Source organism: Saimiri boliviensis, chromosome X, assembly GCF_048565385.1.
Source record: "Saimiri boliviensis isolate mSaiBol1 chromosome X, mSaiBol1.pri, whole genome shotgun sequence".
Lineage (NCBI taxonomy): Eukaryota > Metazoa > Chordata > Mammalia > Primates > Cebidae > Saimiri > Saimiri boliviensis.
Genome location: NC_133470.1, coordinates 3,027,008 through 3,050,394, shown reverse-complemented (window position 1 = coordinate 3,050,394; position 23,387 = coordinate 3,027,008). Strand labels below are relative to the sequence as shown.

General features: G+C 42.1%; 1 protein-coding gene across 4 annotated transcripts in view; it reads left to right on the top strand.

The window, feature by feature from the left end:
* Positions 1-1,085: 1,085 nt before the first annotated feature.
* Positions 1,086-23,387, top strand: part of NLGN4X (neuroligin 4 X-linked) — a 342,980-nt gene continuing 320,678 nt past the window's right edge. Inside the window, exon 1 of one of the 4 annotated variants that reach the window (XM_074391996.1) lies at positions 1,086-1,470. The gene's annotated coding sequence lies outside the window, so the exon portion shown is untranslated. Of the gene's footprint in view, positions 1,471-3,012; positions 3,127-3,312; positions 3,506-23,387 lie in introns of those variants that run through there. The other 3 variants (XM_074391999.1, XM_074391997.1, XM_074391998.1) reach the window with 3 other exon arrangements.

Below are 23,387 nucleotides of genomic sequence, written 5' to 3'. Positions count from 1 at the left end.
GATCCACCCGCCTCAGCCTCCCAAAGTGCTGGGATTACAGGCTTGAGCCACCGCGCCCGGCCTAAAAACAATTTTTATTTAAAACAAAAAAAAATGTTTAAAAAATCTGAATGGGGTCATTCAGATAGAAGTGAAAATGCTCTCTTCCAGGTCACATGTCTCAGGTAAGAGACCTGCTACCCAACCAACCCACCCACAAACCAAGCCAAGCATGCAGATTTTGCCCAAACTCCCCCTCCCAATCTCACTTTATCATGCTGCCTTAAAGTATTTACAGGTGATGTCTCCCCACACCAACTTCTCTCCCCTTCTCTAAGGTCACATGCAACTTGAACCCAAGCATCTCATTTTAGAATCCGTGTTCATTGTCACAACACTCTGTGATGTCCTCTGATCATATGATTGCCAATTTAAACCCAACGTTCTCAAACTCAACTTTAAATACACAGATCATATCCCCTCCTTACCCCCCCATAACCCCACAACTTGAAACTCCGTGGGAAAGATAACCTCCTGGACCCTGGAAATGAAGGGGAGTGTTTAAAAACAAATGCCTCATCCTTGGCACAACTCCAATATCTTATCAAAATCATGAAAATGTAAGAACAGAAGTAAGCAAAAAGCTTTCATCCATCTCCTCTCAACCATACCCTGGGCATAAAAGAGGTCCTGTGCTTTACAGAACTGCATTTCAATTTTTGCTGTCTTTAAAAAAAATTTTTATATCATTGCTTCCCATATGAATCACAATAACGTAGACCTAGGGACGGCTGGAGATCGTGACCTTAAACAGTGAAAGATGTTTGCATATACTGCAGTGTGTTTGGTGTGGAGGGTACCTAGAGAGTCCTAAAAAAGCAAAGAGGAAAAAGGTTTGCTGTGCGTGTCTGGTGCGGTGACACCGTGTGCCATGCCCACTTGCTCTATCTCCCGGGTACCCGGAATCTCTCCGTTACAGCTGATTTGCACTGGGATTAGCTGCTCTTTGCATGAGGTTGTAGCTGTGGATGTGGTTTCTGTAGTGACGGAGCCGACTCTGGAGATCTATTGGCTGCTGGCTTTGTAAATTTCATTCAGTTTGGTCCAATGGCAGAGGGAGAGCCCTGGAGACAGCAGGACCTCTCTCCTCAATCTCTCTTTTTCTTGCAGAACCTTCTCTCTCCCGTCTCTGTCTCTTAGCACAGAGCTCTTATTCAGCCGCTAGCTCAGCCCTTCCTGCTTCAATTGTAATGCTTGTTCTGCCTGGTCACAGACTATTGACGGCAGAAACAACGAATTTCCTCCAAACTCGGCTGTGTTGGTGGCTCTTGCATTCCTCTGGATGAGCGAATCTTGTTGGGGGCTCCAGAAGGGAAAGGCGCCTGGGCTTTCAATACATCCTCCTGAATCATACCTCGTTTCGTGTTCCCTAGAAAAATCTGATGTGTAAAAAGAACTCTTAACGGCAGATGCAGCTCTTCCACAGCTAAGGTAGGTGCAGTTTTAAGACATGTCTCTGGGATGTTATTCTCCTTATTTTAAAAAGCCGTTTAAACATTTCGATTTGCAGTGGCTCTCCAGCAAAAGGATGGAAAGGTTCACTGCAGATATTTGAGCTTCACTTCATCTGATCTTTATTTATTTATTTATTGATTTATTTATTTTTTTGCTTTTATGATGATTATCATTATTTTTGGAAAATTTGGACAGGGCTTTCTCCCATCTGTCTCGCTCCGTTTCTTAGGTGTGGGTGGGAGTGTGGACGTTCATGTATGGCTTTTACATGCAACCTCTCCACAGAAACATTTGGTTTATTTTCACTTAAAAAGAAAAATCCGGACCACTGTTGTTTGGAAGCGTTTTGCTGCAATCAGCTATTTGAACGGCTCTGGGGCCGTGTGTGATGTGTTTACAAAGTAGCGCTGCCTTCCATACAAATAAACAGAAGACTGTGGCGGGGAGAGGAGGAAAAGAATACCTATACCTATATCTATGTCTATATCTATCTATATCATCTATATCTATATCTGCAGTACAGGGAGAGAAGGAGCGAAACGGCCGGGGCTGGAGATGGTGAAGGCAGGCAGGAGGACTTCTGCAAACTGTGAGGCACGGGAGGCTTTTCTTTTCTTTTTCTCTCCTCCAACCCCCCCACCACCATCCCCTTCTTCTTTAAGAAAATTGTCAGCTACCACCGCCTGGGGTCCTTTTTTGAGGGGTTGGGGGGTGCGGTTAACCAGAGAGAAAAAGGGAAAACAAGCTTGGTTGGGGTTGCATTAAGCGAATTTTTTTCCTCCTTCATCTCCTGGCCTCGGATAAGATGATGGTTTGGGTGATGCACGAAATAACGTACGTGATTGATTAGACCTGGCTTGGCTTGGCTGGGGTACGATCCGGGTGCGCTGGAGACCCCGCGTGAAGACGAAATGACGGTAGCTCCGCGCTGCTTCTGCAAACCGGAGAGCGGGCTACATGCACCCCTCTCCCGTGTGTGTGTGGGTTGCAGGGGGGGTAGGAGGGGTGAGGCAAGCCGCAGAAGTGGGGGGGGTAGAACTGGTGGTTTTGCTTCTTCGGGAGCCTTTGAGTGTAGTCTGGACCTTTGAGTGGGGCGCGGGAGGGGGCTTGCAGCTGCCGCCCTGGGCACCACCTCTAAACTGCCCGCTTTTCCGGAGGAGCGGAAAAGTTGGAAGCTGCGAGGACAGGAGCCCGGAGCCCTCGTCTGGGTCTCGGGGGATCCGGAGCCCCAGTCGGTGCCCACCGACAACACCCCTTCTTGGAGCGAGGGTGTAGAGGGGAAGTGTTAAGCCTGCGGGGCTACGGTCCGCCAGTCTCCGAGATGGGGACGGGGGAGGAGGCTGAGGAGTCGGTTCCAATACGCGTACCACCCCCACAGCCCTGGAAAACGCAACAGCCACCCTCTACTCCCCCCCCCCCCCCCCGCCCCACCACCGCATCCCATCCCAATCCCAAGGCTCTTCGCTGTCCCGGGCCGATTTCATCCAGTCTCTTCCTCCGCCTCCCCGCCTCCCCGCCTCCCCGCCTCCTAATTCCCGCGCGGCTCGGCTCGGCCCCTTCCCACTCCAGTGGACAGAACTGATGGAGAAGATCCGCCAAGCGCGCCGCCGGAGGCGGAGGAGACCGTGGCAGGTGGGCGAGGGGCTGCGAGACCGCGCTCGGAAAGAGTGAACTTCAGTCCCGCCCCCTCCTCAAGGCCGCGTCTGAGGCGCCCCCAGCCCGGGCTGGCACCCGCGTGGCGTGCCCTGCTGAAGCGCGGGCGGGGATGGGGTGGGGAGAGGGAGGTAGGTGCCGCTCGGCTGCAGATGATGCGTGGGTGGGGGGCTTGCTGTGGGATGAAAGGCCCAGGTCCCAGCCTGCGTCCTCCACTCCGCGGCTGCTCCCTCCGCCTCTGGTTTTCCAAGAGACCAGTCGCTTCCCCCGGGGACACTCATCCTTCAGTTGGTCTCTCGGACGCCTTCCTCCTCCTGCCCCCCAACCTGACCTGGCTCTTTCGCCCCTCCAAGAACCGGTAGGCTGGGGTTCCTAGGCGGGGGTCTCCTGGGCCGCGCCCCCAGCTTTGCTCCCCCGGTATCGGGCCCAGTGCCCCGCGCAACCCTGGGCCCGGGAGCAGCATTCCGGCGCCTGCTCTCCAGACACAGCGCCCTCTCTTCCTGGAGCGGCGGGGGCAGGAGCGGTGGGGGGGGGGGGCGTGCTCATCAGGCCAACCCTTGCGCCCCTGAGGCCTGGCCCAGACCACCCAGGGAACAGATGTCCCGCTTGGAGGGCGAGGGGCACTCGGAGGACGTCCTCCGCATCATACCCCTCCCTTTCCCCAGCATGCTTTTTTTCTGGACTGCGGGTTTCTTTTTCTCTGGCTTCTTCCTCTGAACCTACCGCAGTTGTGAGCCTCTTTTTATGTATGTGCTGCTGCTGTCTCGGGGATGGCGGGGGAGGGGTGCAGGAGGCAGCATGGAGGGGTCCTAGGAGGTGGCGGCGGCGTTTTGGCCCCCGCGGTGCGCCCGGGCTTGCAGTTCGCGCGGGCGCTGGGCGCGCGCGTCACGAATTCAGCCCAGGGCTTGGGTGAGTCTGCGGGAAGCGAAGACAGAGGATCCCGGTCTGTCATTTGGACCCAACTTAAGAAATTTGGGTTGGGGGTTGGGTGGGGGTTTGGAACTAAGCAGGTGATGTTCTTGCGAGCTGAATCCACAAGGTGGTAGTATGGCTTCTTCTTTTGATTTTTTATTTTATTTCTATATGGTCATTGTGGCGAAGGGGGCAGTTTTTTTTTTTTTTTTTTTGTTTTTTTTTTTTGGTGCTCTTATGTTATGCTTTTTGAAGTCATCCGTTGCCCGTACGGTTTACATCGGAGCGCGCTGTATTGTATTTTCTTAAAAGGGGGGTGGTGTGCGTGAGCTCCCTTCTCAGAATCAGCCTTTCCTGTGATGGGAGGAAGGCAAAAGCAGAAAAAGAAAAAAAACAAAGGAAAAAGGAAAAGAAAAAGTTTAGGGAGACCTAGTTATCCTGACGAAGCAGAATTGCCAGTTTGTGTGGGCGTTCTGCGGGCAACATAGAAGTGCATGCTTAAGAAATCCGGGGTAGCTTCCTTCTCCAGCTAGAAATTAAATGGCCAGGGTACAAACACCTGACTTTGATGAGAACAAAGCGGCAGAAACTGCAAGAGACCTGCGTGGTTTGAATGGACGCACTGAGCCATTTCCTAGAGGATGGCAGAGCGGGGAGAAATCAGATCGTAAAGAAATCTGCAGTTTTGTGGAAGCAGATTTGGGTAGTGGAGAATTATTTCATACCTTTAGCTGGCTGTGGGGAAGATGTCAGCAGTAACCCCCATTAAATCTTCAGCATAGATTTTCCTGTGGAAATGAGCAGAATGTTAAGGTGGGGAGGGTTGGCTAATGGCACATGGTTGCATTAATACTTATATTTCCAGAAAAAAATATGAAATTTCTGTGTATCATAAATTAAGTATATAGGAATTTCATGGAGACTTCTGCAAGCATGTATTTTCTTAGATTAGAAATTCAGTATTCAGTGAAATGTAGAATCCGTGTGTGTGTGTACACAGGCATACACACGCATTCTACATTTCTACATATGTGTGTGTGTTTGTGTGTGTCTGTGTGTATGTATATATGTATATATGGCCATTTTAAAGAGTATCTTCTTTGACATGTAAGAACATAATCAGGACCAGTTGTAGCAAGTGGAAAATTACTTTATCAGTTTTAAATCAGTGGATTAAAATGGGAGGCTTGATTTTTTTTTTTTAAACCAGAATGATAATTGCATTTTCATAATAATGCCTGTGCTTGGATGCATGCAGTTTTAAAGGTGCTTTGATATTTTCTTCTCTGGTGGAAGAATTGTTGCTTTTCTTTGTGTTTTCTTTAAACAAACTAATGCCGAATATACATTTGGCCCTAAAATCTGTAACCTAGCTGATTTTTACCCAAACCTAAGAATATAACAGATACTGGATAGGGACTGGTGGCTACATAAGGTAGATCATAAAGTTGTCTTAATGCTATGAAATTTATAGGCAGACTTGAAGGAATTTGAAAGTTTATAGTTTTTGGCCTGGAATGTAGACTAATGGTAAATATATAGATTTTTAAAAATTTGTGAACTTGGCTGTTTCATTTTTGTGTGTGTAGTAATTTGTGGAAAGCTTATGGAGACTTGCTTTCAGAATTGCAAGGGTCTCTTTAAAAGCCCTTTGGAATACTATGCTTTTATGTCTAGACCACAACCAAAAGGTTCTCACAGAAGTAAACATTCAAGTGCATGAGGGAATGACCTCCATTTAACATTCTTTTGTTTTAATTGATACGCCACACTTCAAACCTTTCGTAGGTAATATTGTTGAATATCGTCAATAATGCAACTTGTTGAGCAAATGCATTGCATTCAAATAAAGTCACAATATAAAATATTTTAAGTCCTTTAATATTCTCCTTCTAAAGATAGGCTTATCTGGTTAAAATATGCTTAAATATGGTGAGAGTTGGTCTCAGGATGTGAATGTCAAGTGTAAGAGACACAATTTTAGTTCGTAAACCAGAATGCATTCTTTCTGTACTGCTTTCTGAATTCTAGCAATATGTATTCTATTACCAAATGGGAAAAATATGTTCAGTTTAGTTTAAATCTGTTGCTCTTTTTGTGTGTGTTTTTGTCTGAGTACTGTACTTTTTCAGAGGAGAGACTTCATCTCCTACTTAATTAGGTGAATGGATATTCAGACAGACTGTGCCTTCTGTAGAGCCACCACTGATTTTTTAAGCTCCTAAGCTACCAGCTTTAAATCAAAGGTACAGCTTTTGCCCAGTCAATTAGAGAAAGTGAGAATCAAAATTGAAGCCCCGGCCGCTGAGGCAATTAGGTCATCTGCTGTGCCTTCAACTACCATTCACTCAATGAATATTTTCCAGTTTTGTCATTTTTCTCTAAACAACCTACATTTGAACTTTGAAAGGCTCTACTGTTCTTTGTTAAGTGAATGGCAGTGTAGAAAATGCTTGCTCATTTTTCTTGGGGCAGAGTAGCACACATGGACAGGAAAAAAAGAAGATGCTATCTCCTAGCAGTTCGTCATTATGCCATTTCTAGGCTTTGAATAAATGTGTAGATGAAATGGCTTTCTCTCTGCAGGTGATAACAGTAAGTGAAAAATAAATAAGCATGAAGTACAATGAACATTTAGGGTCTCATTAGTTGAGGAATACGTTTCAAAGAGAGAAATGTTAATTTCAGTATAGTGCTAATGAAATAATCTAGGCTTTCACTGCTCACTGGAAATTGCATAAATGGCGCAGAATTTTGTTTGGGTTGTTTTATTTAAAATTTGTATTATATAAAGAAATCATGGTTTATCAAAGTAACAGAGCGCTATTTTTGGTTTACAATGGGACTTTCTTAGTTCCACCTGTAAATATTGGTGATCATTTCGGTTTTAAGAGGCCAGTACCTGATTGGATGATGAAGACTTGGATCTCAAAGTCATCACCCAAGATATGCGATTTTATTAACATCTGTGAGCATCTCTCTCAGGTCTCACATCAACCCTTCATCCAGGCTCATTTTCTGGTTTTGTTTTTGTTTGGTTGTTTGTATGCTTTGGCTGGGGAGAGAGGACACATATTTGGCTAAGGGCGCCTTTTTCAGGTGTGAAACTTAGCCTGTCATATAAGTTGAAAAGGAACTTGGGTTGTTTCAAGTTGCGTTGCATGGTAAGTTTTTGGAACCTTTAAAAAAAAGGACTGAGGTTAGTAACAAGTGTTACTGGCACTGATAAAAGAGCTATGGTGAGTTGTGATTTGTTTTTGCGAAGTGTGGAAAAGACCTCCTTTGTTCTGTGATGATGGCTGTGGTGCATGTGCTGCCATTTTCCCTGTGTAGTGTTTCAACACCACCAACACGTGGCTCTGAAGTATGGGATGGGCAAGTCAAAGAACTCAGTGAGGCATGCCATATGATTCGATGGTCTGTCAGAGCTGTTCATCGTGGAACTGTGGTCTCAGAAGCATGGGAGATGGGGGTAGAAGAAAGCTCATTGCAACTAAGTGCCTTTAACTTGTGTTCCAATCCTCGCTACTTACTGTGAATATAACCCTGTGAATGGGTTAAGTGGGAAAACTTAGAAAAACAAATGCATGTTTTCTTTTTCCTTTCTTTTCTTTTCTTTTTTTAAACACAGAGTCTTGCGTTCAGGCTGGAGTGCAGTGGGATGATCTCGGCTCACTGCAGCTTCCACCTCCTGGGCTCCGGTGATTCTCCTGCTTCAGCCTCCTGAGTACCTGGGATTACAGACATGCGCCGTCATGCCTGACTAATTCTTGTACCTTTTGTAGAGACGGGTTTTCATCATGTTGGCCAGGCTGGTCTTGAACTCCTGACCTCAGGTAATTCGCCCGCCTCAGCCTCCCAAAGTGCTGGGATTACAGGTATGAGCCAGCACACCCGGCCAAATAAATACATGTTTTCACAAACAAAATATGTCATTGTAAACTGTTTTCCTAAGTGAGACAATATGCCCCCATGCCCTGAAGTTACATGATAAGAATGGCAGTGTGTATGAGCAGGTGTATACACATACATGTGCACATATGCTGACATATTAACTAGGAACTAGCCCTTGCACAAAGTATTTTTCTCAGCCATTGCAAAACATTTGGTAAAAGCAAATATATATATATATATATATATATATATATATATATTCTTATATTAAATATATTAAATATATATTAAATATTTAATATATATATTTCTTATATTAAATATATTAAATATATATTAAATATTTAATATATATTTCTTATATTAAATATATTAAATATATATTAAATATTTAATATATATATTTCTTATATTAAATATATTAAATATATATTAAATATTTAATATATATATTTCTTATATATATATTTCTTATATTTTATATATATATATAAAAAATATAAGAAAAAAATGTGATTCTCCGTTAGTTCTTTTCCTTTTCTTATCCACATCATTCACCAAACCTATGTTATATTAAACAAAACATGACAGCTGACCTGGGCCAGGTGAGTGAGACCCCAACTCCACAAAGAAACAAAAATTAAAAATGAATTACCTGGGCATGATGGAAGTACCTGTGGTTCCACCTAGGGTGGGAGGACCACTTGAACCCACGAGTTTAGGGCTGCAGTGAGCTATGATTATACCACTGTACTCCAGCCTGGGAGACAGAGCAAGACCTTATCTCTAAATAAATAAATAAAACATAAAAAAAATAAAAATAGAGCATTTAGAGTTAAAGTTGTAAGGCTGGCCTGGCGTTGTGGCTCACGCTTGTAATACCAGCACTTTGTGAGGCCGAGGTGGTCTGATCACCTGAGGTCAGGAGTTCAAGACCAGCCTGGCCAACATGGTGAAACCCTGTCTCTACTAAAAATACAGAAATTAGCTGGTCATGGTGGTGTGGGCCTGTAATTGCAGCCACTCAGTAGGCTGAGGTAGGAGATTGCTTGAACCAGGAGGGGGAGGTTGCAGTGAAACAAGACGGCGCCATTGCACTCCATCTTGGGTGACAGAGTGAGACTCTGTCTCAAAAGAAAAGAAATTTATGAAGTTACCTATGATGAGCCTGGATGTACTCCTCATTTAGGAGTGAAGACATTAATTAAAATGAGTCCTAAGTAAGTAGGAAGTATGTGTTTAAGGGACAGGTGTCCATTTTCTCTAGGTCTCCTGGAAGCTTTTTTTTTTTTTTTTCTAATTTGAGTGCTAATTCCAAAAAAGGTGTTATCGCCTATGTATATGGTGAAACTATCTATATGTGTGTCACAATGCTACCCTCTCTCGTCCATCAGTATTGTGCAACGTTGTATACTTGTATGGAGAAATTGACAACTTTTACAAAGATCAAACTGGGCACCCTTTACCAAGGCTAAACGCTTTTATCTGGCTTTGTAGGAGATTCTCACCTTTGTTTCACTTAGTGCCCAAAGGCTTTGCTGAGAGACGGTTCCCATTGAAGCCTTGTGACAAGGTGGGGAGAGCATTGTATCAGCCCAGCTTCAGAAACCCTGCATTCGCTTTCAATGAATATGAAGAATTTTGAAGTCACAAAAGTTGAGAGCCTCATTATAGTCTCTTTATGTTCTTGGGTCCCTCTTTCTGCAGACTTCCTTGAATTCAAATTTAGAGAGCACTGCTCATTCACACTGCACCTACTGAAAAGCATTGACAATCCCAGGTGATATAAAGAGCAGAGGTGAGTGAATGCTAGAGGGTTTCTCACTTAGGTTGTTCACTCACCACTGTGCACAGGTTCTTTAGAAATCTACACATGATGAGACTGGAAACAAACAACGTTTTTGAAACATCAGTATACAGGTGTGCGGAAAGAAATGGGCTAGGTCAGTTACAGCCACCAGTATAAATAAGATGCGTAAAATAGTTTTATTTGTAAATTATATCTCTAGAGCCTTGATCATATATACATATATATGTATATATGATGTATGTATATATTAAAATAGGGTTCATATAAATATATACAGATCATACATTATTCATTTTAATTTCTACATATAATATGTAATTATATACAATTGCATTTATGCACATTTATACAGTGGTATTTGTATACAACTTGTATACTTGAATAAAATCATCATCTACAATAGCTGTTTAATATATATTTGTTTCTAGGACTTATATTTATGTATATTTATAGAACTGTATTTGTGTGTGATTTATATTACCGATGAAAGCCTTTATAACTTAAACTAGATGTATTTAAAAAGTCATTGCAAACTCATTTATCAAAAATGCAATTTAAACATGTAATGTATTATATAAATATAAGTCATATATTAATATATAGCATATATAAGTCATATAAATATATAACACAAATTTGCTTTATATACTTACACTTTATTATATATTTAATGCAACTTACTTAAATATAATTTATTTTATTTTATTTATTTATTTATTTATTTATTTTTTTTTGAGACGGAGTTTCACCCTTGTTACCCAGGCTGGAGTGCAATGGCGCGATCTCGGCTCACCGCAACCTCCGCCTCCTGGGGTCAGGCAATTCTCCTGCCTCAGCCTCCTGAGTAGCTGGGATTACAGGCACGTGCCACAATGCCCAGCTAATTTTTTGCACTTTTAGTAGAGACGGGGTTTCACCATGTTGACCAGGATGGTCTCGATCTCTCGACCTCGTGATCCACCCGCCTCGGCCTCCCAAAGTGCTGGGATTACAGGCTTGAGCCACCGCGCCCGGCTATAATTTATTTTATAATATTACTATGTATATATAACTATTATATATAACATAATAAAATCCATATAAATCTATAATAAATGAGTAAATATATGTATATATATTCTTGCTCTTTTGTATGAGAAGTACATGCAAACTGAATATATATATATATATGAAAACAATATATATAGTTTGACATGTATTTTCCAAAAGAAACTGTTATGTGGCTGAATGAACTTCCAGGCTAGTTTACAGGAGCTATATATAGTTAATAGTGCACAGAAACTCCAACTTCCTTCCCTCTTCCTCTCCTTCCTTCTTTCCTTTCTTCCCTCCCTCCTTCCTTCTTTTCCTCTTCTTTATTTCCTTCCTTCTTTCCTTCTTTTCTTCTTCCTTCCCTCTCTTTCCTTCTTTTTTCCCTTCCGTCTTTCCTTCCTTTCTTCTTTCCCTCCCTCCCTCTTTTTCTCCTTTCCTTCCATCTACCATCCTTCCTTCCCTCCCTCCCTCCCCTTCGTTTTTTCCTTTTCTCTCCTTTCTTTTCTTCTCTCCCTACCTCCCTCCCTTCTTCTTCTTCCCTTTCTACCTTCCTTCCTCCATCCATCCCTTCTTCCTTCCTTCCTTCTTTCCTTTTCTCTTCTTTCTTTAGTTTCGTCCCTCCCTACCTCCTTTTCTTCCTCGCTTCCTACTTTACTTCCTGTATCCCTTGTTCTTTCCTTCCTTCCTTTCTTCCTTCCTTCCTTCCTTCTTCCCTTCCTTCCTTCTTCCCTCATTCGTTTATTCTATTTGGATGAGTGATAAGGTCTCAGGGACACTTAAAGTATTAAAGGGAAAATGAAGAAATTCTATAGAAGAGCAGATGAAATAGGAAAGAATAATGAACAGAAAGACTCCTGGAATGACAAAGAAGCATGTTCGTGACACTATAGTAGAATTTCCCACATGCCATATTTATAGAGCTGGTTATATTTTAAAACTTTGTCAAACCCTATATTTATAAAACCTTGATTTTCATTTTAGTAAACTCTATGCATAAATGCATACATAAAGCAAATTACTTTGAGTCAACAAAAACATTTAGGTACCTTGAGCTTTTTTTTTTTTTTTAACACGTGATAGTGGAAACAGCCTCATTAATTAATGGCTACTTCCTATATTCTAAAATCGATAAGCAGCAGTCAGATATTTCAGCATTCTTTTTTTTTTTTGAGACGGAGTTTCGCTCTTGTTACCCAGGCTGGAGTGCAATGGCGCGATCTCGGCTCACCGCAACCTCCGCCTCCTGGGTTCAGGCAATTCTCCTGCCTCAGCCTCCTGAGTAGCTGGGATTACAGGCACGTGCCGCCATGCCCAGCTAGTTTTTGTATTTTTAGTAGAGACGGGGTTTCACCATGTTGACCAGGATGGTCTCGATCTCTTGACCTCGTGATCCACCCGCCTCGGCCTCCCAAAGTGCTGAGATTACAGGCGTGAGCCACCGCGCCCAGCTATTTCAGCATTCGTAAGGTATGAACAATACTTTGGATTCTAATATATTTCAGTCTGAAATATCTGGTAACATTATAGATAATTGCTTCAGACTCTACCACCCCGCATATAATTTATTTTTCAACAATTTAAAGTCTTTTAGAATCATGAAAGAACCTTAAAAGTAGGCAACATCACTCATACGATGAGGTAGGATTGCTTGAAGATAGGGCATAGATTGCATTGTCTCAGAGGAAAATATTTTATGAAGATTCTTTAAAAAGTATAAGAACTCCCAAATCAGGGATTCTTTCTTGAAGAGGCTCCCTGGTCCAATATTTTTGGAAAACCTCATATATCATTTGCCTCTGTTGAACTATTCTCTGAAAATGGACACATATGGCCTTAAAGTCTCCTGTACTAATGGATTCACCAGATGTGACAGATAACTTTAGGTTCTTTGTAATTAGTTTTAACCAAATTAACCACATAACAGTGTTGAGAATACTTCTGTTAACACAGAGTGGAAAGAAGTACTAACAGGCTATGAAATTACTTGAACGTGTTTAAATTACCAAGAGAAATGAACTTACTGTTTTTTTCTTTATTTCACTAATTTATTCAGAACTTGTTGAGTACCAGTAAGTGGGGTATAAAGATGAAATTGCTTATCTTCCCTATATTAACCATAGGGTAGTGTTATTTTGCACCTCCGGTCTTACGTTTAAGAGCAAATACGTTTTATCAGAATTTTTCTTCAGGGGTGTGTGTGTGTGTGTGTGTGTGTGTGTGTGTGTGTACGCGCGCGCGCGCACGCACGCGCCTGTGTGTTTAATCTCTCATGTCCTCTGTTAAAAGTTAAGGAAAACAACAGCTTGATTCAGTCTTCATAAATCTTTCTTAAATAGTTAAAGGCAAAATCATCAGCACTACATAGCCCAAATGTTAGCAGTTAGGTTCATGTTCGAATTCTCAGAGGGTGATTATGTAGTTCGATTTTAACTTCTTCAACAGACAGGCTACTATAGCTGATGAGCAGAAGGTGAAAATATTTGATAAACATCATGGAGTTAATATGATTTTTCGGGGAGGGGAGAAGGCTGCCTGTCTTAGGTATAGCTTTTGAGGTTTGCCCTAGCCTTGAGGTAGCAGGTTTGCTGTGTCGGCTGAAGAAGCCTTAACATGCATGCCTGTATTGCAAATTTACCCACATTCCAAGTGTATGCTGTGGGAAGAAAGGAGTAGTTTAGATCCCATTACAGAGAATTATGTGGAATGGATAGACTTAGTGTATCACAACCAATGAGAAGTAGACAAGACATTTCAAAAATAACAACAGCAACAAAAAACAATATAAATAAACCACGTCAAAACCCTTACATTTGGGTTTCTAGTTGCCTATTACCACAGAGGGTTCTGGTTACTAGCTAAAATGTAATATGTAATGTAGGAAGGACAAGACAAACAGTCAGGATGACCCAGAGAGAAAGGGTAACAAGTCACGTGGAATTTAAATACCAGGGAGAAAGCGTAACCGTTATGTGGAAGTTAAATAAGTTACCTGTTCAGAGACTGAAAGTATAAAGCAGATGCAGGAATGATAGTGGTAGAAAGTGGGGGAAATCTGAATTTGTTGCAGCATAAAACTAACCAACCCACCCTAGTGAGGGCATTAATATGGGAAAAATACAGCCGGGCGCGGTGGCTCAAGCCTGTAATCCCAGCACTTTGGGAGGCCGAGGCTGGTGGATCACGAGGTCGAGAGATCGAGACTATCCTGGTCAACATGGTGAAACCCCGTCTCTACTAAAAGTGCAAAAAAGTAGCTGGGCATGGTGGCACGTGCCTGTAATCCCAGCTACTCAGGAGGCTGAGGCAGGAGAATTGCCTGAGCCCAGGAGGCAGAGGTTGCGGTGAGCCGAGATCGCGCCATTGCACTCCAGCCTGGGTAACAAGGGCGAAACTCCGTCTCAAAAAAAAAAAAAAAATGGGAAAAATACTACCTTAGAAAAAAATCTTCAGACAATCTAGGTTCATAGTGGAGATCAAATAGTACCATAATATGAGGATGGAATAATAACTCACACATAGCTTCAGATAAAATTTGTGTGACAGTGGTTATTTACTATGATTGAGTCTGCCATGACAATTTCACCAGTAAAATAACCTTCTAGGATTTATTTGATATCTCAATTGATAAGCCTCCCTTAAATGAATAACCAGAATATGACATAATTTATGAAAATTAACTTAAAATGACACAAATTGTTATGTGTCTAGTTATTTCACAATCAAATGTATTTGGCCATTTAATCTAGTTAGATCCCAATTAATAAAAAATTGTTTCTTGCCGGGCGTGGCGGCTCAAGCCTGTAATCCCAGCACTTTGGGAGGCCGAGGCGGGTGGATCACGAGGTCGAGAGATCGAGACCATCCTGGTCAACATGGTGAAACCCCATCTCTACTAAAAAATACAAAAATTAGCTGGGCATGGTGGCGCGTGCCTGTAATCCCAGCTACTCAGGAGGCTGAGGCAGGAGAATTGCCTGAACCCAGGAGGCGGAGGTTGCGGTGAGCCGAGATCGCGCCATTGCACTCCAGCCTGGGTAACAAGAGCAAAACTCCGTCTCAAAAAAAAAAAAAAAAAAAAAATTGTTTCTTTCTAGACCAACATGTATCTTGATATTACATATACATATGTAAATTTATGTGTATATTTGCATATGTAAATCACAGCCAATTACATATGCATACATAGCTCACTTGTTATTGGGGAATGCATCTTCCTCAAAGTTTTTCAGAGAATAATTATTCTACCTGTAATGCTGTGGCAGTACTGGAAAAAGTTCAAATGTGGCTGGGTGCAGCGGTTTATGCCTGTAATTCCAGCATTTTGTATGATATAAGCAGGAGGATTGCTTGAGCCCAGAAACCTTTGAGACCAGTCTGGGAAACCCCATCCATAGAAAAAAAAATTAAAAATACGCCAGGTGTGGTGGTGCGTGTCTGTAGTCCCTGTTACTCAGGAGGCTGAGGTGTAAGGATCACTTGAGGAGTTTACCGGGAGTTTGAGGCTGCAGTGAGCTGTGACCTGACTACTGCATTCCAGCCTGGGCAACAGAGTGACACCCTGTCTCTTAAAAAAATTCAAACGCATCATTGATGTGGACAGAATTTGACTGGTGTCATTTTGTTGCTGAATCATTCCAGGGTGTGCATTTACCTTTTCTCTGTTGACTTTATACATAGCTTATGCAAAAACAAAAACAAAAACAAAAACCAAAAACTGAACAGAGACGGAGTTTGCAAAACCATATTTAAAAGTAAACCAGCCGGGCGCGGTGGCTCAAGCCTGTAATCCCAGCACTTTGGGAGGCCGAGGCGGGTGGATCACGAGGTTTAGAGATCGAGACCATCCTGGTCAACATGGTGAAACCCTGTCTCTACTAAAAATACAAAAAATTAGCTGGGCATGGTGGCGCACGCCTGTAATCCCAGCTACTGAGGAGGCTGAGGCAGGAGAATTGCCTGAACCCAGGAGGCAGAGGTTGTGGTGGGCTGAGATCGCGCCATTGCACTCCAGCCTGGGTAACAAGAGCGAAACTCGGTCTCCAAAAAAAAAAAAAAAAAAAGTAAACCATACTCTCTCACCCCTGACTCCACAAAAATACTCTTTAGTGTGGAGAAACTACAGGTGGTACAGTCCCCAGATCTGGAGCATCCTCATGTACCTGAGGGCATTCTGAGGTGAGGGGCTGAGCCTGAGAGGCACTTGGTCACACTTGGGCGAGGATACCTGATTGGCTAGTGAAGAAACAGCTGTCTCTTCCATGCAGTGGTCAGTGGTGGCCTCTCCCGGAAGGGAATTTATCCAGCTGTGTGTGTTCCTGAAGATGCTCATGGCAAGTTCTGTTCAGTGAAGCCAGCTGCATTCTATTGGTCTTGCTAGTCCCAGGATTCTTGCCACAGCAGGTCAGAATGGAAGGGAGCTGCTTCTCTTTCCTCTTTTCTTTCTCTCCCCATCCCAGCTCTCATCTGACATCCTTCGATCACCTATTTGACAGAAAAAAAAAAAAAATCCTTTCTTCAAATTAAAAAAACTGGCTGGGTATGATGGCTCATGCCTGTAACCCCAGCACTTTGGGAAGCCGAGGTGAGCGGATCACTTGAGGTCAGGAGTTCAAGTAGTGAAACCCCATCTCTACTAAAAATACAAAAATTAGCCAGGTGTGGTGGTGTGTGCCTGTAGTCCCAACTACTGGGGAGGCCGAGGCAGGAGAATGGCTTGAACCCAGGAGGTGGAGGTTGTAGTGAGCCGAGATCACACCACTGCACTCCAGCGTGGGTGACAGAGCAAGACTCTTCTGAAAAAAAAAAAAACAAAAAAACAAAAAAACAAAAAAAAAACCCAAAAAAAACAAAAAAACAAAAACAAAAAACAACAACAACAACAAAAAAAACGGGTTCTAGTATCTGGTCTCCACATCCTTCAGCTATTTCACTTCACTAGGAGTAGACAGGACAGGATGGTTCCAGGGAGAGTGCTGTTGTTACCTTCTTATCCGCTTTCAATTTGGAAAGGTAAAAATGTGCTTCGGTGGCTATTCAATTGCCTGAATTGAATTTAAAGTACCGTTTGTTAGGATATTCATTATGAAATTAGGAAACAGAATCATGGCTTGTTAGGACTCGAATCTACTTGAGCAATCATTTGTATTTCCTCACGTACACAAGGAAATTGAGTCACAGACAGTTTCAGTGATTTATCCCCATACATTTAAACACTGTCCCTGAAATGAAGATGAAATACCCACAATTTTTAACATATCTGCTTATGCCAATTCATGACAAGCTTACAAAATTAGAAGAAGCTTCAAATGGGCAAAATAAAGAAAAAGCACATTATTTCATTTTCAAAACACTTTATTATGCAGCAGAGAGTTAAGCAGATAAATAATTTCCATGAAAGGGACTAGGAGAGAAAGCAGGAAAAGAAATGTCCTCCATTAAAAGCTGCACTTGTTGGTGGCAATTCAGTTTGTTTTATGAGTTAAGATGAATAATATATCTTAGCTGTTTCTGTCCCCACTCCCATTTCCCGTTTTTGTTTTAAGTCAGAACCCAGCATTTTTACATTTTTTGAAGTGCTAATTAATTGCATTTGTTTCCTGCACCTTGTCCTGCCTCAGGCATTGTTAAGAAAGGATAAGATCTTTTTCAGGGATAATTCCTTCCTTTCCTTACAGGGCTTTCTTTATCTGTGATGGAAACTTTCTACATATGTTTTTTTCTTTTTAAGAGATGGGGTCTCACTATGTTGCGCAGGCTGGTCTCAAACTCCTGAGCTCAAGGAATCCTGACTGACCTCCCGAAATACTAGGATTACAGGCCTGAGCCACAGCACTTGGCTCTGTCTTTCTGCAAAAACTGGTGGATTCTACTTCTCTCTTTATCTATGTCAGTCCTAGGAGATATAATCAAGAGACAAGAAACATCTACCTTCATTAGATTAATAGTCAAACAAAAGGGCCTAGAGGCCAAAAGGCTCGAGGATCCTCTTTTGCGGATGAGCCTGTGGGTTGAAATCTTCAGCTTCATAGAGAGACAGAAGGCAAAATGGGAAGCTGGATTTGCAGGAGCTGGTCTTGGAGTGTCTTGTCAAATTGAAGTGTTCACATATCACCTGTCAACTCTCCAAGAGGGAAATGACTTGGTGGAACCTGTATTTTGTGATGATTAGTCTGTGTTAGAAGGCAGGTTCAAGGACAAACGAAGGTCAGAATAAGGACTTGCATATGTGTTAAGCGTAGAACCCACTGTCTCGGACATCAACGATAAAAGCCCACTCCTGACCTTCATATTTTGGGGTAATTGTTTTTTGCAATGCAGACCTGTGAAACCTGGAGTATTTTCAGGTTGCAGCTTTTATTGAGATAATTGCTGTTTACCTGAGAATTAATCATTGTCAAACAGCTTGACGACCTTGTCAGTGGTATCTTTTGCTCTTTAGAACTCCTCAACTAAGAACTTGAGAATGCCGCAGTGGGTACAAGTCTGTGTCTCTGATGTTCATTATTTTTCTCCACAATGCTTTAACGTAAGTGCACTTCGAACGCTCCGTTTATTATGTGGAGGAGAAACATTTCCAAATTTTAACTTGGTTGCTGCTGCTTTTGTACACCGGCGCGTTGATTCTGCAGGATGAAAACAAGGTGCTGATTTTTCCATTTGGTGGAAAGTTTTAGGGCTGGAAGCCAGCAGAATTGTTCCACTGAGATGATAATTCTGATTGTTTGATTCTTACACATTGACTACTTTTACAAAATACAAACCTGTTTTAATCTTTTTAAAGGACATTTGTGCACTACTGTTTCCATTTTTAAAAATAACCTTAAAATTTTTTTAGAATAGTTTCAGGTTTGCAGAAAGGTTGCAAAGACAGTACAGAGAGTTCCTGTTTAACTCCACACCCATATAGCATCTTACATGACCATCTGTTACAATTAAGGAACCAACATCACACTTTATTTGGATTTTGCTGGTGTTCACCTAATGTCCTTTTTCTGTTCTGAGGTACCATCTGAAATACTGCACTGCAAGGATTTGCCTTACTTTCTTAGCCTCCTCTAGTCTGTGACAGTTTCTCTATCTTTCCTTGTTTTTCACGACCTTAATAATTTTGAGGTATTAATATTAAGGAGAATGTCCACCAACTGGGGTCTGTCTGACGTTTTAGACAGGGGTATGTGTTTGGGGGAGGAAATCCACAGAGATGAAGGTTTCCTTCATCTTACCCTAGCAAGGGTGACTACTGTCCACAAGACTTTTACTATTTTTTTTTTTTTTTCTGAGACGGAGTTTCGCTCTTGTTACCCAGGCTGGAGTGCAATGGCGCGATCTCGGCTCACCGCAACCTCCGCCTCCTGGGTTCAGGCAATTCTCCTGCCTCAGCCTCCTGAGTAGCTGGGATTACAGGCACGCGCCACCATGCCCAGCTAATTTTTTTTGTATTTTTAGTAGAGACGGGGTTTCACCAGGTTGACCAGGATGGTCTCGATCTCTCGACCTCGTGATCCACCCGCCTCAGCCTCCCAAAGTGCTGGGATTACAGGCTGAGCCACCGCGCCCGGCCGACTTTTACTATTGATGTTGGCCTTGATCACCTCACAGAGAGTTTGTCAGTTTTCTCTGCTGTAAAGTTGTACTCTCCTCCCCTCCAAGTCTGGTCTTTGGACACAAGTCCCTAAAGTGAGGTGGGGGTGGAAGAAGAGGTAGAATTAAGCTCTACTTCCTGGATGGTGGAATATTGATAAATTATTTGGAATTCTTCTCTAAGAAAGATGGGTCTCTCCATTTTATTCATTTAATCAATCATTTATGTCAATATGGGCACATGGATATTTTGGATATGCTTTGGGCCTTAATTCAATACTATATTACTGTGACTTATTTTACTTTATATTCGTTGTGGCCATGATGTAGACGCCAAAAGGCTATTCACTTGAATAGCAAGTAAATTAGAGAACTCAATGGTAAATAAGAGAAAATCTCAACCCTGCTGGTTCATGGATGCTCAGCTTGCAAAACCACCTTCTTCCATCAGGAAACCTCAGTGGACAGGCAAATATTACAGTGTTCTTGAACATGCTTCATTGCGTGAATCTATGACCTTCCTATGCAGTAAGCAAAAACACTCATACCACAGCTTAAGGGTGGGGCAGAGATCATTTCTTCCCACCACTCATCCTAGTGCTTTGTGATAAAGAGGTATAAAGTTGAAGGAACATGTTACTAACCAGAAGACTTCCAGGGGACCCCACTGATCAGGATAGAGGTTGCAGTCTATGTCTGAGTGGCTGTGTGTGTCTTTTCACCACCATCAATATTTCAAAAGGTGATACCATCCTCTTCATGTTATGATGTGTGTTTTTTTTTTTTTTTTTTGAGACAGAGTTTCACTCTTGTTACCCAGGCTGGAGTGCAATGGCGCGATCTCGGCTCACCGCAACCTCCGCCTCCTGGGTTCAGGCAATTCTCCTGCCTCAGCCTCCTGAGTAGCTGGGATTACAGGCACGCGCCACCACGCCCAGCTAGTTTTTTGTATTTTTAGTAGAGACGGGGTTTCATCATGTTCACCAGGATGGTCTCGATCTCTTTACCTCGTGATCCACCCATCTCGGCCTCCCAAAGTGCTGGGATTACAGGCTTGAGCCACCGCGCCCGGCCATGTTATGATGTGTTTTAACAAAAAATTTTAATATGCATACAGGTGGTTATTAAGCATTGCTTAAGAAGCACTCTTTTTAAAAATCATGTAACTGGATCCATTCTCTGAAAAAGGAATATAAGCAAATTGTAGCCACTTCAAGAAGTTTTTTTTTTTTTTTTTTTTTTTGGTGGAGTCTATCTCTGTCGCCCAGACTGGAGTGCAGTGGCACGATCTTGGCTTGCTGCAACCTCCACCTCCTGGGTTCAAGCGATTCTCCTGTCTCAGCCTCCCAAGTAGCTGCAGTTACAGGCACCCATCACCACACCTGGCTTATTTTTGTATTTTTAATAGAGATGGGGTTTCACGGTGTTAGCTAGGCTGGTCTCGAACCCCTGACCTCAGGTGATCCACCTGTCTCAGCCTTCCAAAGTGCTGAGATTACAGGCATGAGCCACCATGCCCAGCCTGAAGGAGCCTTTTAAAGGCAGGATGTTTTTTTCTTATGGTGAAGAAATGAGGAGTAGTACAGGAAAGAAATACAGAAACTTTGAAAAAAATGGTGAATCTGTATCAGCAATCCATAGTTTAGTAGTTAATAGTAAATAACTTGTATAATTTGTTCCAGGGATTTTCTGCATATTTTAAACACGGATGATAAACGTGTTTATCTGCACTTGTATCATATGTATGTATATACATATATATTTGCATGTATATTACATCTTTGCATGGTATCTGTACCAGTATTAGGGCCTATAGATATGGCATATCATTAACTGTATCTGTATCAATATTGTCCCTTTTCTTATCTATATCTTAATCATACCTGTTTTTGTATCTGTACATATATCTTTACTGATATTCACATTATATTTCTATATTTGGATCTATTGATATCTCTATCTATACCATTTTGAACTTTACATTTCATGCAATATTATAGCATAAGCCATTTTAGGAGTATTAAAAATCTTCATAAGCATTATTTTTCATGATTAATTTTCTTTTCTTTCTTTTTTTTTTTTTTTTGAGACGGAGTTTCGCTCTTGTTACCCAGGCTGGAGTGCAATGGCGTGATCTCGGCTCACCGCAACTTCCGCCTCCTGGGTTCAGGCAATTCTCCTGCCTCAGCCTCCTGAGTAGCTGGGATTACAGGCACGCGCCATCATGCCCAACTAATTATTTTGTATTTTTAGTAGAGACGGGGTTTCACCATGTTGACCAGGATGGTCTCGATCTCTTTACCTTGTGATCCACCCGCCTCGGCCTCCCAAAGTGCTGGGATTACAGGCTTGAGCCACCGCGCCCGGCTGTGATTAATTTTCTCGAAAGACTATACTTTAACATACCCAGTTCTTTATATATATTTTTACTTTAGGTTATTTTAATGTTTTTGCTCCTCTAAGGTATTTTCCTTGTTTTTTCCTCCACACCCCTCCTTCCTCTAACTTATTTTCAAATTCTCCCTTGTAAATTTTGCATTCCTCATAAGAGGGGCATTACTTATTTTCTTTTGTATGTTTCAAAAAACATTCTGCATTGGTCTGCACATGTTTTTCCCTCTTGTATCCTTTCTGTAATAATTTGTATTTACTTGAAATCTGATGGAATATTTTACTATAGAAAATTTCTGGTGTATGCTAAAAAAAGCAAAAGAAAATAGAATAATGAATTTCATGTGCCCATCAGTTGAATTCAGCAATTATGAATGTATAACCTAATTTTTAGTATTTAAGCTCATTCATCTTTCCATTCTTATTATGGCATGATGCAATTCATTTAAAGTTATGCCTGTACATTGCTTTAAAATATAGGAACCACTTTATTTTACACAGCTGCAGAATCTTTTTCCATGCCCACAATTATTAACAATTATTCCTCTAGGCCGGGCGCGGTGGCTCAAGCCTGTAATCCCAGCACTTTGGGAGGCCGAGGCGGGTGGATCACGAGGTCGAGAGATTGAGACCATCCTGGTCAACATGGTGAAACTCCGTCTCTACTAAAATTACAAAAAATTAGCTGGGTGTGGTGGCACGCGCCTGTGATCCCAGCTGCTCAGGAGGCTGAGGCAGGAGAATTGCCTGAACCCAGGAGGCGGAGGTTGCGGTGAGCCGAGATCGCGCCATTGCACTCCAGCCTGGGTAACAAGAGCGAAACTCCGTCTCAAAAACAAACAAACAAACAAACAAACAATAATTCCTCTATATCATCCACTATCAAGTGGTAAATGTCACAATGATCTTCTCATCGTTTGCTAACTCATGCAAGGTCAAGCACTGCAATAGGTTGATTTGTCTTTTACATTTCTTTTAATTGGTATAGCTTCCCTATTTTTAAATGCACATTCTTGTTGAAAAAAACTCCCCTTTTTACTGTATATGAAAGTGGGTTTTAGAATCAGAAAAGGTAGTTGTCAAGTTATTTTAGAAGGAACGTGAGTATTTTCCATAATGCACGGTCTTAGGTTACTAACTCCTTAGGAGCAAATGGTGTGTGACTTGGTAGTGTTCTACCAAGAAGGAATGCTGCTGGTTCCATTTGGCCAGCTGTGTGACAGCTCTTTGGATTCACTATATCTCATTTTGATCTATTTTTAACAAGGTTTTATTTTGAAGACAAGGTCTGGCTCTGTTGCCCATGGTGGAGTGCAGTGATGCAATCACAGCTCGCTGCAGCCTTGAACTTCTGGCCTCAAGCAATGTTCTCACCTCAGCCTCATGTTATCTAGTAATCTGATGAGAAGCAAAGATAAAGGGACATCGGAAGGTAGGTTTTGTTGTACCATTGCACAAACACTCATACACGCACATGCGCGTGCACACACACACACACAAAATCAACTGCAATTTTTTCCTCTTTGCCAACCCACAGTTAACTAAAACTATTAGTTCTATTGAACTTCACTTTGCATATATTTTGAATGATAGAGACTAAACAAGCCAAAGAGGGAGGATT